This window comes from Pleurodeles waltl, chromosome 10 (genome assembly GCF_031143425.1).
Source record: "Pleurodeles waltl isolate 20211129_DDA chromosome 10, aPleWal1.hap1.20221129, whole genome shotgun sequence".
In the NCBI taxonomy this organism is placed as follows: Eukaryota; Metazoa; Chordata; class Amphibia; order Caudata; family Salamandridae; genus Pleurodeles; species Pleurodeles waltl.
Window position 1 is genome coordinate 509,175,600 of NC_090449.1, and position 12,193 is coordinate 509,187,792.

Below are 12,193 nucleotides of genomic sequence, written 5' to 3' on the forward strand. Positions count from 1 at the left end.
TGACCTGTTCAGCGGTGCTTGCCATGGCAGTCTTTGCCCTGTTCAGCGGTGCTTTCCCATGGCGGTCTTTGCCCTGTTCAGCGGTGCTTGACTTTGCAGTTTCTGACCTGTTCAGCGGTGCTTGCCATGGCGGTCTTTGCCCTGTTCAGCGGTGCTTTGCCATGGCGGTCTTTGCCCTGTTCAGCTGTGCTTGACTTTGCAGTTTCTGACCTGTTCAGCGGTGCTTTGCCATGGCGGTCTTTGCCCTGTTCAGCGGTGCTTGCCATGGTGGTCTTTGCCCTGTTCAGCGGTGCTTTGCCATGGCGGTCTTTGCCCTGTTCAGCGATGCTTGACTTTGCTGTCTCTGACCTGTGCAGCGGTGTGTGGCATGACGGTCCCTCAGTGCCCAGCGGGGCTGTGGCTGCCAGGGCCCTCCTGGGCACTGACTCTGGCGGTGGTCTCCGGACCAGTGACGATAGTGCGGCCCTCCTAGGCACTGACTCTGGCGGTGGTCTCCGGACCAGTGACGATAGTGCTGCCCTCCTGGGCACTGACTCTGGCGGTGATCTCCGGACCAGTGACGATTGTGCTGCCCTCCTGGGCACTGACTCTGGTGGTGGTCTCCGGACCAGTGACAATAGTGCTGCCCTCCTGGGCACTGACTCCGGCGGTGGTCTCCGGACCAGTGACGATTGTGCTGCCCTCCTGGGCACCGACTCCGGCGGTGGTCTCCGGACCAGTGACGATAGTGCTGCCCTCCTGGGCACTGACTCTGGCGGTGGTCTCCGGACCAGTGACGATAGTGCTGCCCTCCTGGGCACTGACCCTGGCGGTGGTCTCCGGACCAGTGACGATGGGGCTGGCTGTGGTGTCCTGGCCAGCGGGGAGAATGGCGGCCTTCTCCGCCGTGCTGCTCTTACCAGACTTTGGAGACTTCTTCTGCCCCTTCAACACCTTGGGAGGAGTCACAGCTGACTCGGCACTCCGCCCGGGACCCTTGTGAGCGGCTTTGCTGGCAGGAGTCTTCACCTTCTCCCGTCAGGCACTGTCTAACTTCTGGTGCTTTACAGGAGGTGGACTGGCAGTGCTTTGGCTCCGTGTCACACTGGCTGCCCTGGTGCCCGGTGCACTCCACATACCTCTAACACGCACCACTGGAACCGGACTTTTTTTGGCTGAGGTGCTAGTACGGGACCTATGAATTGGAGGGGGGTGGTGGGAAAGAGGTCAACGTTGCTCAGGAAAAGTTTCTGAAGAACACTGGGACGGGTAGCTGGAGGGGGTCTGGGAATGGAGGAAGAGGAGGTGGTTGTAGGAGGTGTAACTTTAGATGATTTGGGTGCAGGTGCATGTTCTGGAGGCTGTCGTGAGGTGGATGGATGTTGGGTGTGTGGGTGCCCGCGTTTGTGTTCTTTGGGAGGGGGCGTCACAGACTCACTGGGAGAGGACACAGGGGACGTGTAAATGGTAGTGGGGTGGTGAGTGCAGGTGAGCGGGGTGTGGTGCTGTGTGTTCTGGTGCGAGTCCTAGTGGCTGTAGATGTAGTGCATGCAGGTGAGAGTGTAGACGACACTGGGAGGGAGGAAGGAGACGACGAGGAGGGGGACACAGTGGAGGCAGTGGATGTTGCTGTGTCTGTATGTAGGTGATGCTTGTGTGAGTGCCTGTGGGATGTGTGGTGCCTATGTTTGCCAGAGCCACTTTTGTGTGTTGAGGTGTGTGCATGCTGGTCTGATGGTGTGCTTGGGATAGGCTGGGGTACAGGGGATTGGGTCTGGGTGGAGGAAGTTGGAGGGGGGAGGCTAGACACAGGGACAATGGCTGCCATCAGTGCTGAGGCCAGAGATTGCAGGGTTCGATGATGGGCAGCCTGACCAGAATGAATGCCCTCCAGGAATGCATTAGTGTGTTGCAACTCCCTTTCTACACCCTGGATGGCATTCACAATGGTAGACTGCCCAACAGTGAGTGACCTGAAGAGGTCAATGGCCTCCTCACTGAGGGCAGCAGGGGTGACAGGGGCAGGGGCTGAGGTGCCTGGGGCGAAGGTGATGCCCACCCTCCTGGGTGAGCGGGCACGGAGCGAAGGCTGAGGGGCTGCTGGGAGGGCGGTGCTGGTAGGGGGGGTGGCGGCTGTACCTGTAGAAGTGGGGGGCACAGATGGTGCCGCCACCACAAGGGAGCTCCCATCAGAGGACGAGTCCGTGTCGCTGTTTGCTGATCCGGTGACTGACATGAAGCTCCCCTCGCCTTCCGTCCCAATGGTGTATTCGGAGTCCGTGGTATGGCCCTCCATGGCCATGTGGGATGCAGCTCCCTCGTGCTCCGGTGCCATTGTACCTCCGCCTGATGATGCTGATGCACAAAAGAACAGGGAGAGCACAAAAAGGGGGGGATGACAGAAGAAAGACAGGTTGAGTGCATGGCTTACGGCTACCGTTGGCAGACAATACAGACACAGCAGCCCCCTGCACTACGCCGTGCTCTTGGCCTCTACAGATGCAGTTCCTGGGATATGGCCTACATGGCTATGAGTGTCATCTGTCCATATAGATGACACAGGGGCATGTATACCTGTTCTTGGCACTCTACAGAGGTGGGGTGGAGTGGCACATGGCCTGCATTCTGGAGGGGCCTAGCCTACGGAATTCGCCCTGGCTTAGGGAAACCCACAGCCCTCCTCCCCCACCCAGACCCCTCCACTGCGCGCAAAGTCATCAGAATGATGTTGTACTCACCCCCTTGTGTGTGATGTGATCCCCTCAAGCGCCCATCCAACTCAGGGTAGGCCACCGCCAGGATCCGGAATATCAGGGGGGTCATGGTGCGACGGGCACCCCTCCCACGTTGGGAGGCCATCCCCAGCTGAGCCTCCACCGTCTTCTTGCTCCAGCGGCGAATGTCCTCCCATCTTTTACGCAGTGGGTGCTCCGTCTCTGGTGGACCCCCAGGGTCTGGACGTCCTTGGCGATGGCACGCCAAATATCCTTCTTCTGGTGGGCGCTGAACTACATGACATGTACAGGGGAAGAAGAGAAGTCATCAGCAACAGCACCGTCGAAGTGAGTGGCCCACATCCCTGCCCTTGCCATGTGGCGCATGCATTCACACTCCTTCATGCTGCATAACTCTGCCCCCTTCCTACTTACATCCAGCCCTCTCCACCCAGGCATAGCCCATACAACTTGCACCCTATGTAATCACCTGTTGGTCTGGAGGACCGTAGAGTAGCGTGTACTGGGGGACGACCCCGTCCACGAGCTTCTCCAACTCCTGTGCAGTGAAGGCAGGGGCCCTTTCCCCAGATGCACATGCCATTGTCTCTTCCAGACCGAGGTCACAGCAGCACTTGCAGTGTAGGTCCTCTCCTGTCGAAGATCAGGTATCGAGTGATTGAACAGATAGAAAATGGCGGTCACGTCCGCGGCGGTCACGTCCGCGGCGGTGCGTATCATCACCGCCGGCGCACTACGTCATTGGCTCCTGGGACCCATAGGGTCCTATGTTAACCAATGCAGCATTGCGCCGTGGTCTTCGACCGCCTACCGCGACGGTGTACAACGCCAGCGCAGTTACCTCACATCCCATTGTCCCACTTTAGAGGTCAGGCAGCCGCCATTTCAGGGGCCCACATTGCTTCATTTACAACTGCGTCACACATACCTAGGCCTGGACTCAACACACTTACAGACAACTTTTTGGATTATGTTTCGTGTACTGTGTAGCTGTGGGTACATACCTCTGAGTTGGTTGACTCTGTGGTCGCTGTTGTCCTTCCTAGGCACCGTCAGCTGGGACATGTGAGGAGATTGCGGAATCCTCCGGTGTACCGACCGCTGGTGGACCTGTTGACAATGGAGGAGCGACATTTAATCATCACCTACAGGTTTGACCGTGCCACAATCCAGGAACTGTGTACCCAGTTGGAGCCAGATCTGATATCACCAATCCGCCATCCCACAGGAATCCCCCCTCAAGTGCAGGTGCTGTCAGTACTCCATTTCCTTGCAAGTGGGTCATTTCAAACAACAGTGGCCATGGCATCAGGGATGTCCCAGCCTATGTTTTCCAACGTGTTGTCCAGAGTGTTGTCTGCCCTGCTGAAACACGTGAGGAGCTACATCGTTTTCCCTCAGGTGGAGAATTTGGCTACAGTGAAAGGTGACTTTTATGCCCTTGGACATATCCCCAACATCATAGGTGCCATTGATGGGACCCATGTGGCTTTGGTCCCCCCCCCCACAGGAGTGAACAGGTGTACAGGAACCGGAAGAGTTATCATTCGATGAATGTACAGATGGTATGTTTGGCAGACCAGTACATCTCCCAGGTAAATGCTATGTTCCCTGGCTCAGTGCATGACGCCTACATCCTGCGGAATAGCAGCATCCCTTATGTGATGGGTCAACTCCAGAGGCACCGGGTGTGGCTATTAGGGGACTCTGGTCGCCCCAACCTGTCATGGCTATTGACCCCAGTGAGGAATCCCAGGACCAGGGCAGAGGAATGCTACAATGAGGCCCACGGGCGGACTAGGAGGGTGATTGAACGCACCTTCGGCCTCCTGAAGGCCAGGTTCAGGTGCCTCCATATGACAGGTGGTTCCCTATCCTACTCACCAAAGAAGGTGTGCCAGATCATCATCGCATGCTGTATGCTTCACAATCTTGCTTTGCGACGCCAGGTGCCTTATCTGCAGGAGGATGGTCCAGATGACGGTGTTGTGCCAGCTGTGGAGCCTGTGGACAGTGATGAGGAGGAAGCAGAGGAAGAAGACATTGATAACAGGGACTCTGTCATACAGCAATATTTCCAGTGACACACAGGTGAGAACAATTTTTTACTATTACATTTACTTTCACACTTCTACCTCTATCCTGTCTGTCAATTTGAAGCAGTATATGCTAACTGAGTGGTACATTTCCATTACGGTTTCACAGGTGTGGTTACCAACGTGTGTCATCTGCTTGCATCCTTCATGGGCTTGTGATGTGTGACATAGGTATGTTGACATTACATTTTCGAACCGATTTTGTCATTGTCATAGATAATACACATTTTCATAATCACAGACTGACTCCAGATTTTTTTGTGGTTCAAGGGTGTTTATTGAAGTGCTAATTATTGGAGGGGGTGGCAAAATGGTGATGGGTGATGGTGGAGGAATGTCCATGGCAGAGTCCAGTCTATTAGTCTCACAGGTGCACTGCCCATATGTGCATGGGAAGTGGAGCTGGAAAAGTTCCAATCTGGACAGGGTAACAAAGTGGGACAGTGGGATGACAATCAGGGTGGTCTCATTTCCTGGCGGGGTCTTGCCATCTTGCTCTGTCCTGTTCCTGGATCTCAGGGACTGCTTGCGGGGTGGTTCTCCGTCTGCAGGGGGTGGGGTGCTGGTGTGGTGGTCCTGTGGCGGGGCGTCCTGTCCACTAGCGCCGGCGGAGGTGGTGGGCAGTTCATCGTCCAGGCTAGTGTCAGGGGCCCCTTGGAGTGCCACGGTGTCCCTCATGGTCTTCTGTATGTCCTTCAGCACCCCTACGATGGTGCCCAGGGCGGAGCTGATGGTTCTGAGCTCCTCCCTGAACCCCAAATACAGTTCGTCCTGCATGCGCTGGGTCTCCTGAAACTTGGCCAGGACCGTCGCCATCGTCTCCTGGGAGTAGTGGTATGCTCCCATGATGGAGGCGAGGGCCTCGTGGAGAGTGAGTTCCCTAGGCCTGTCCGCCCCCTGTCGCACAGCAGCCCTCCCAGTTCCCCTGTGTTCCTGTGCCTCCGTCCCCTGGACCGTGTGCCCACTACCACTGCCCCCAGGTCCCTCTTGTTGGGGTGGTGGGTTATCCTGGGTTCCCTGTAGTGGTGGACACACAGCTGATTGACGTGTCCTGGGAACGGAGGTATGGGCCTGCTAGGTGGGTGCTGTGCTGGTGTTACCAGAGGGTGGAAGGTCAGTGTTGGGCTGTGCCTGTGCGAGGGGAACTGACTGTCCCGAGGCCCACGATGGTCCGGGCTGGTCATCTTGATCCAGTTGGCCAGAGCTGCTGTCATCACTGTGGGCCTCTTCTGTGGGTGGGGTAGAGATGTCTGGACCCTCCTGTCTGGTGACGTTAGGTAGTGGTCCTGCAGGGGTATAAAAGCATGATTATTGCATGTGTGTGTCTCATGGTGTGCAATGGGTTGGTAAGCGTGTACCCCAGTGCTAGCATTCCTGTGTGGGGGCTTGTGTGATGATGGTTAGGGGTTGTTATGGGTATGTGCAGTGGGCATGCTTTAGTGATGGGTGTCCATGCTTTGTTGTGTCATGCAGGGCTTGGTGTTGGGATGGGTGGTTTGTGTTATTAGTACATTAGTGAGGAGTTGGAGTGATAGGGGAGGGGGTGAGGGTGGGGGGGTGTGATAGCATGCAGGTAGGGTGGGGAATATGATAGTTAAGATTTGACTTACCAGTGTCCATTCCTCCACCGACTCCTCCGAGGCCCTCTGGATGCATAATGGTCAAGACCTGCTCCTCCCATGTTGTTAGTTGTGGGGGAGGAGGTGGGGGTCCGCCGCCGGTCCGATGAATCGCGATGTTGTGCCTGGAGACCACGGAACACACCTTCCCCCGTAGGTCCTTCCACCTCTTCCTGATGTCCTCCTGATTTCTTGGGTGCTGTCCCACTGCGTTGACCCTGTCCACGATTCTTCGCCATAGCTCCATCTTCCTAGCTATAGAGGTGTGCTGCACCTGTGATCTAAATAGCTGTGGCTCTTCCCGTACGAGTTCCTCCACCATAACCCTGAGCTCCTCCTCCGAAAACCTGGGGTGTCTTTGGCGTGCCATGGGGTGGTGTAGGTGATGTGTGGGGTGGTGTATGTGGTGATGAGTGTGGTGATGTGTAGTGGTGTGTGGTGTTTTGTGCGTGGATGTTGTGTGGGTGATGGTGTTGTGTGCCTCTGTGTGGTGGGGTTGTCTATTGCTGTGCTCTCTCTGTAGCCTTCGTCTCTATTTTTTGGTCGTAGGGGTTTGTGGGTGATGTGGGTGTGTGTTTTATATAGTGTTGGGTGTGTGGGAGTGGTGTTTGTATGTGTATCAGGTGTGTGTATTTTGAATTGTCCAATGTGGCGGTATTTTGGAGATGTGTGTGTATTTTGAGCGCAGCGGTGTGTACCGCCAATGGTATACCGCGGTTGAAAGACCGCTGCGTGGATTCGTGGGTCGTAATAGCATGGGCATGTTTTTGTTGGCGTGACAGTGGAGGTTTTGTTTTCACCAGTTTATCACTGACCTTTGGTGTGGCAGACTTGTGTGGGTGTCTGAATTTCGGCGGATTCTGAGATGTGGGTCATAATAGCTGTGGCGGAATTCCGCGGCCACGGCGGTGTATTGGCGGTCTTCTGCACGGCGGTAAGCGGCTTTTACAGCCGATGTTGTAATGACCCCCTAAGTGATTTACCCAGGATTACAGGTCGCTGAGAAGACGTCTAGACTTGCACCTGTGAGTTTAAAGTGAGGCTTTATAAAATATTTTCACTTTGCAAAACTCAGAAGTTTGCCTTTTTTCAATTCTTGCTTGTATTTATGCGTGTTGTGATAGTTAAGTGTGATTATTGTATGATACTGGTACCAAAGGTGTTATACACTGCCTCCCGTAGCCCTTGTTCTTGTGAAATGAAAATTTGGACTCAGTGTTTCTCACCTGTTGTTGAGCAGCAGAGAAAACCTAGACTTTGTGCTTTATGGCCTCATCAGGGATATAGAGCATCATATGAATTGTACAACACAATTCAGTGCAATATTATTATCGCTGAGTGTTTTGGGAGACTTGTGGCCCTAGCCAATGCAGCCTCTGTTTATGTTAGGATTGTGGATAGGTGGATTCTGCCTCATGCATTGTGGTCAGGTCAGGAGACAGCTGCCTTGAGGTCAGATGGAGGAGCGTCGGGTCCATAAGGGCCTATTATACATGGCTGGACATAGAAGGAGCATGGAAGGAAAATACATGTAGAGAGGGCTGCTTTCAGGGTAGGAGGGCTGCATGGCTCTAAATTAGGGTTGCCGTCTGGCTGGTATCGTAGCGGATTGACAAGCATTTTAAGACAATGACAGTAAAAATATTGAAATATGTGAAATCTGATATTTCTCCCATTTGAAACTTAGAATTAAAATTGTAAGTACTTGACAAAATTGATCAAAAGGTATTTGAGAGCTGTGTACAAAGTTTCCTAATGATTCAACCAGATGGATTATTGATATGTTAAAAAGGAATTCTTACGATTTTGTAAATACATTCTTACTTACCTACCAGCTTTTGTCCATTGCAGAATACCTAAATGTATGCACAGTATTTTTCAGAGAAAGGTGTCAACCCTACCATAAACCCTTTGAACCTAGAGGTGCCCGCAGGAAGTAGCGAACGCTTTTCTTGCAGGCAGATATAAGAATTGGTGCGGCAGAAAAATAATGCTCCTTGGCGCTGTGCCAGGCTTTAAAGTAAGTTTCTATTTAGAAGTGGCAGTAAAACCTAAGGAATTGTTGCAAAATCGTCCTGTGAAATGAATCTGTGGGCCACATTTAAAAAAAAAAAACGTGGGGGAGGGGGTAACAACGCTTCCAGGAAAGGGACGTGCTCACGCTCCGCTCTGCGGTGTGGTGGAGCTGGTATGTACACAGCTTTCAAGGCTTCTTTCAGTCCAGGCCTGGGTCTGTACATTGTTTAGAAGAAGCTATGTTCGGCTAAAAGGGCCCACATACCATAAAGAGATATACATGGCCCGTGTTTTTACATGCACTGCGCTCCGCTAGAATGTATGAACATGGCGCTTTTCATCCCTGGTATGTTTTTTCTGCTGCGTTATGTTCCCACCAGATGTACACTGTGCTAACAAACATTGCTCAATTATTTAAATGTCTGAAATTATTGATGTTGCACACAACATTTTCTGTGACCCGCTCCCAACACCACGCGTCCCTGAACGCCGAAAGCGAAAAACACACTTTATAAGGAAGACAGAGCCTAACAGAGACAGAGAAACAAACATACGCGGAAGCTATACATGTAAAATAGCTCAGGGTGTGACACGCCAGTTACAGACATTCGACTACAACCTCATGGAGTCCACAAGGTTCGACGGGGCCTACTTATATTTTCAGTTCCGAGTCCGGCAAAATGAGCATTCTTCGGGTGGGCAATAAGTGAAGCTTTTATTTAAGCATCAGTTGACTCTTTCGCCTTTGATTATAAATAGTATACTCAAGGAAGGCGAAGAAAGGTAGTAATTTTAATCAACTAACGGCCCAAATTAGTTCAACACATAAGGTGTGACCCAAGCGTCGGAACTGCTAATTTTCGAACATCAGAACCAGGTTCGAGTCCCGGCGCATGCTCAACTTCTTGCGATTTCGGACAAATCGCTAAATCTCTCTGTGCTTTACAAACACCACAATTGGCCTTGTGTAATGTATTCGGACGCTCATTTAAAGCCCTCTAATCTTTGGGTTTAATTCGCGCTGTGTAAAAACTGCACAGACAACGAAACATGTCTGTGTGTCCTACCAAATCACTACTTCCCGCAAACAAAATAAATCACCAACTAACCAATAAATGGTTGGAAGCTTGCCCCTGTCCTGTGCAACGTCGCGATGTCCCTCTCAAGGCCACTTTGAACTCTATCTTGTGATACCCCAAAAGTTTCTCCTCTTTAGGCTGGGGGAAGACGTGTGACCAGGCCCAAACAGGAGATGCGCCCTGCCTCATCTGCCCGTCTATGCAGCCTCCCTTTTATGGGGCTGTAAAGTTGTTTATTGTAGGCACAGTCTCCTGGCTCCCCGCTGGCACTTTGTGTCTCTTTGATAGCTCAACTTCAATAGGATGTAAATGCAGACATTGTAAAGGGGGTAGGGAAATGGGATATTGGGCGATAGCCACAGGTTCCGGGCTTTAGGAACACTCGATTACAGAACATACAACTCAGCACCGCGCCTCCCTGGCCAAAAAGTGAGGGAAGCTTTAGTCAAGGTTAACTAATAAATAAACAAGCTAAGGTTTGGAAAATATTCCATTATACCGAGAATAGGGCCTTGACGCGCACGGATGTAAGGGTTTTTTGTTATAAAGTCAAAGGCGACATCAAAACATTGCCAACAGTAGCTTACAATAAAAAGACCTGTATCCATCACATACATGAAAAATTCGCCCTATGGGAGGGTCGACATGGTTATGCAGGTATGTAGACCTGTGCATATGATGTCTGCACGTGTGTTGATCTGTGTGGCTGGGGTGTGCCATGTGTGCGGATGTGTACCCTTACGTCTTGTGTTTATATATGTGACCGACTGACTATGGAACTGGGGAACCAGGTTTGAATCTCGGTGCTGGCTCAACACTATGTGATTCTGGGCAAATCACATAGGGGCATATTTAGCAAAGGGTTGTGTCGCTTCTGCACCACGCAACATGGTGCAAAAGGGATGCAACCATTAAAACGCTATTTATCAAGCCACGCAAGGTTACCTTACGTGGCCCTGAATGGCTTAATAAATCTACAATAATTCAACACAGCGCCGATCAATGTTTTGCGTTACTCTGCCCCAGGGAGAAGTTCCATGTGTGGTGCTTGGGTGTTCCATGCAAAACTCATGGATTTTGAAGCATTCCCAGATTTACCATAAGTGGCAGGTCTCCGAATGTGCCATAATTGCTACACCTCCCCAAGTGAGGAGTAACGAGGAGAAAAATCTTTATTTCTACTATTTTTTTCCTCTTTCTATCTGTTCTGCATTCTGCAGCACACACAAAAGAGGAAAATGCCTTAGGGCATTGTTTTGTGCAGGAAGGTGTCCCTTTCTGCACAAAACAATCCTCCTTACAACGCAGGCACCCTTGTACCCTGGTGCAAGGGTACCTGTGTTGGTGCAAGGCAGCACATTGTAAGCCAGCGCTGAAAAAAAGACAGGAATGCCATGTATAATGTTAAATACGGGCATTCATGCCCTTTCTCAGTCACATAGCACAGCACAGCAAGGTTACCTGCTGCACTGCGCTGTCACTTTTTGATGAATGTGCTCCTAAATCTCCCTGTGCCTACAAAAATATGAATGTGTCCTTTTGTCATATAACTGGTGCTCCTGTAAAGCGCTCCATCCAGTACTTTCAGGTCAAGTTTCCACTATATAAAACTGGAAAAACAAGCCTATTGGCTTTGTCAGTGCTTGTGAATTTTACTCGATGGTGACTGTAGGAACACATTAATCCCTTAGCAGCAAAGTTTAACCTCTGCCTTGTTCTAACCAACACTGGGTGAGGAAAAGTACAAATGAAATGTGATATGAAAATTGCTGGCAGTCATCTCTAAGGGACGACAGAAGAGATAAGCGCGCTGTTTCTTGGTGCAGTGGCATAACATAAACAAGCATTTGGTATGCAATAGGTCTAGCATATTTAGAACAAGTTATTTGTCATCTTTTGACAACAGCATCCACGAGCAAAAACAAAAGAAAACATGCATGTAAACTGAGAAAGGATGACTTGGCAAAATAAAAAAGATAGCTTAAAAAAATAAAATTTAGCATTTTGCATATTGATAAAAAAACTGTGCATGGCAAGGGAGCTAGTTATAGTTACCTTATGGAAGGAGTTATAGTTATTTAAAAGAACTCTAACTATAACTGTTGCATTTCGATGGTTTTGTACGAGTAAATTCAGAACTTAACTATAATGTCCCTGTAACCTTTGTTTTTTTTCAGTGAATCTATATATATATGTAAGGAAATGCCTCCTTGGCATGGTTACCCCCTGACTTTTTGCCTTTGCTGATGCTAAGTTATGATTTTAAAGTGTGCTGAAGCTTGCTAATCAGGTCCCAGCACCAGTGTTCTTTCCCTAACCTGTACCTTTGTCTCCACAATTGCCACATCCTGGCATCCAGGTAAGTTCCTTGTAACTGGTACCCCTGGTACCAAGGGCCCTGATGCCAGGGAAGGTCTCTAAGGGCTGCAGCATATCTTATGCCACCATGGGGACCCCTCACTCAGCACAGATCCACTGCTTGCCAGCTTGTGTGTGCTAGTGGGGATAAAATGACTAAGTCGACATGGCACTCCCCTCAGGGTGCCATGCCAACCTCACACTGCCTATGAAGTATAGATAAGTCACCCCTCTAGCAGGCGTTACAGCCTAAGGCAGGGTGCACTATAGGTGAGGGCATAAGTGCATGAGCATTATGCCCCTACAGTGTC